This window comes from Macrobrachium rosenbergii, chromosome 7, assembly GCF_040412425.1.
Source record: "Macrobrachium rosenbergii isolate ZJJX-2024 chromosome 7, ASM4041242v1, whole genome shotgun sequence".
In the NCBI taxonomy this organism is placed as follows: Eukaryota; Metazoa; Arthropoda; class Malacostraca; order Decapoda; family Palaemonidae; genus Macrobrachium; species Macrobrachium rosenbergii.
Genome location: NC_089747.1, coordinates 38,432,381 through 38,435,748, shown reverse-complemented (window position 1 = coordinate 38,435,748; position 3,368 = coordinate 38,432,381). Strand labels below are relative to the sequence as shown.

Here is a 3,368-nt window from a genome sequence, read left to right as displayed (position 1 = left end):
TGAATTTTAGGAATAACTCAGACCTTATTCAAGAACAGCAACTTCAAATTCCTGCATAGTTTGAAAATTTAATAAGACCTAATTATTCATTCCATGTTTGTACCAGCCAAGGATTTGCTCATAAGTGAGTCTTTTTGCAGGCTATTATAGTCAATTATGCGGGAAAACTTACTTGTCCTATTACTGACAAGGGTATATAGCTAGTATGCTCACATTCCATTTTCAATTCAGACACTGGATAGGGTTACAGAACAGAATACAATAAATGTAAACTTCATTCTTTAATCGAACAATAGATTCCTTTCACGTATCACTTTAAACTCTTCCATTACCTCTTATCTAGTTGCAGCTGAAAAAAGCTTTAGTCAGCTGACATCTCTGGCCAACCACCACTTCCAAAGTATTCAGTTCCGGTATAAATCCTCGAATCAATTACAACAGTAGCTTCTGTCATTCTTCTCTCCTCATACAACCTGAAAGCAAGTCACAAGCGACAGAAAAGTTTCTCGAAAAGTCTGCTGCCCTAGCTAATTCTCTCCCTAACAACCTAATATTGCTGTTATTGCTGTTATTGCTCTTATAACAAATTTAAATACAGAAGTATTACGTTAACCTTGCAAGATTTGTAATAGGTATTTAACTCTAGTTTACCTTTAAGTTACACTTTCATTCAGATATTTATAGATATCATGGATCGATCTGTTAAGTTTGCCATTACTTGACATTTTTGTAAATTCTGAAATATTAAAACTAACTTTTCTTCCTTTATTTTAACCAATGATGAATATTTAAGTTTTGAAATATTAAATGTAGTTTCCTTCCTTTGACTAAAATATTTAATACTTAAATTCCTTTATTTTAATCACTAAATGAATATTTAAGATAAGAAATAAAATAACTTGAAAATAATCATTGAATATTTAAATTTAAATATCAAAACTTCAATTTCCTTCCTTTAATCACTAATGAATATTGTGAGTTTCGAAATTTTAAAATTCAATTTCCTTTTAGTTTAATCACTAAATCGCTAAATATGATTAATATTAAAGTCATGAAATACTAAAACTTATTTCCTTATTGTACATTTAACCTAAAGCTAATTCTCTACCAGCTAAAAAAAATGCTTAAAATAAGTTACTTACAACCAGTCGAATTTTCAGTAAAAAAAAAAAAAAAACGCAAGCCCCCCTCCGACGCCTGGTAGACCACAAGGGTCTACCAAGCGTCGAAGAAGACGTCCCCCCCACATCAGGGGCGCCGCCCCTGATGGGGGAGGACTGGCTTGCAAAAATTGTGAAAATGTTCAAAGGGAACTTGAAAACTTACCATTGGGATGTTTAATTATTACCATCTGAGTTAGTGACCTTCAGGGCAGGGTCCCTCTACAGCCACCCAGGGCATCAACAGGGCAGGGTCCTTCAACAGTTACCCAGGGCATCAACAGGGTAGGGTCCTTAAACAGTTACCCAGGGCATCAACAGGGTAGGGTCCTTCAACAGTTACCCAGGGCATCAACAGGGTAGGGTCCTTCAACAGTTACCCAGGGCATCAACAGGGTAGGGTCCTTCAACAGTTACCCAGGGCATCAACAGGGTAGGGTCCTTCAACAGTTACCCAGGGCATCAACAGGGTAGGGTCCTTCAACAGTTACCCAGGGCATCAACAGGGCATCAAACAGTTACCAGGGCATCAACAGGGTAGGGTCCTTCAACAGTTACCCAGGGCATCAACAGGGTAGGGTCCTTCAACAGTTACCCAGGGCATCAACAGGGCAGGATCCTTCAACAGTTACCCAGGGCATCAACAGGGGTAGGGTCCTTTAGCAGCCACCCAGGGCATCAACAGGGTAGGGTCCTTCAATACAAGCCACCCAGGGCATCAACAGGGCAGGGTCCAACAGTTACCCAGGGCATCAACAGGGCAGGGTCCGTCAACGGCCCATACTGAAATGAGAAATGGAAATAGTTACTCAAGAACAGTTTTGGGTTTCTTTCAAAGTCCATAAGGAAACAAAGTTAAATTTAAAGGCAGATAGTTTCACCAATTCGACAATTATGGCAGCACTAAATTTGGAATTACTGAAGATAAATTCCTTAGTAAACATTGGCAAATTACAATCAATGTTAAAATTAAAAATTTAAGTACACATACATAAAACATACATGTTGAAAACTGAATCTGATAAGGCTAAGCCACAATTCTCAAGCTAACAAAGGTGAATAGAAAAATTTAAAGTATATACTATCTTGCTTGTAACATTTTAAACTGTCATCGCCCTTACTGTGTACACAGCAATCAAAACTCACTTGCCTACATGCGCCAAGATGACACCGGCACCACTGATTACCCATCAAAACTAGGGACTCATTTCCCTCACTGTTTCCAGATAACATCGGCATTTCCCTGCAAATGCCCAATGATAACATGGGCATTACTAGAAAATGCCCAATCAAAACTAGGTACTCCAAAAGTACCAATGCCCTCCGAATGTCAACTGGGTAATTAAATTCCAAGTGTCAAAACCCCCAAAAGTGTGTCAAAACCCCCAAAAGTGTGTCAAAACCCCCAAAAGTGTGTCAAAACCCCCAAAAGTGTGTCAAAACCCCCAAAAGTGTGTCAAAACCCCCAAAAGTGTGTCAAAACCCCCAAAAGTGTGTCAAAACCCCAAAAGTGTGTCAAAACCCCCAAAAGTGTGTCAAAACTCCCAAAAGTGTCAAAACTCCCAAAAGTGTGTCAAAACTACTCTGGATTAATCTAGTCTTTAGCACAAAGCTTGGAATTATAAGACTTATGATGATTAGATTTTATTAACTGCGTACGTGTCAAAAATAAATTTATTACCACTGCAAGTAAATAGATTTTTTATCTCATGCCACGTCTAATTCGTGGTTTTAATTTAATCTGGTGATATTACAGAAACACCTTTTTAAGTACTAGGATTTACCGTCAAACCTACAAAAACAAATCCGATAAATCGATAAACAAAACCAAGCTAAATATATGCACAGAAAAAACCTAATGTATTAGAAAATATCCACCTTCGCTACGAAAGTTTGAACAGTTTGATTGACATTAAGTACGTCCGTTAACTATTAAGAGTTCATGCTAAACGCTAACTTGAATTGTACTTATAACAAAACAGAAAAACCTTTACACTAAAAGATACAAGAAAAATTCCTGAGATAGGCCAAGAATGACTGAGGACCTTCAGACAGTATAAAGGAAACAGAACGCTCGTGATAAATTTGGGAATATATTCTACAAACCCAACCTTAGACTGAACAAGGTTGGAAAACATTAACAATGGAACATAAAATGACCCAAACAAAAAAAAAACCATATCACATTCCGGTTAAAACGCTAAAGCT

General features: G+C 37.5%; 1 long non-coding RNA gene across 1 annotated transcript; it reads right to left on the bottom strand.

The window, feature by feature from the left end:
• Window positions 1-263: 263 nt before the first annotated feature.
• On the bottom strand, window positions 264-1,634 carry LOC136840311 (uncharacterized). Its single transcript, XR_010853581.1, has 2 exons — window positions 1,327-1,634; window positions 264-473 (listed from the first exon to the last, which is right to left on the bottom strand). It is a non-coding gene; the product is annotated as an uncharacterized lncRNA (long non-coding RNA).
• Window positions 1,635-3,368: the final 1,734 nt, after the last annotated feature.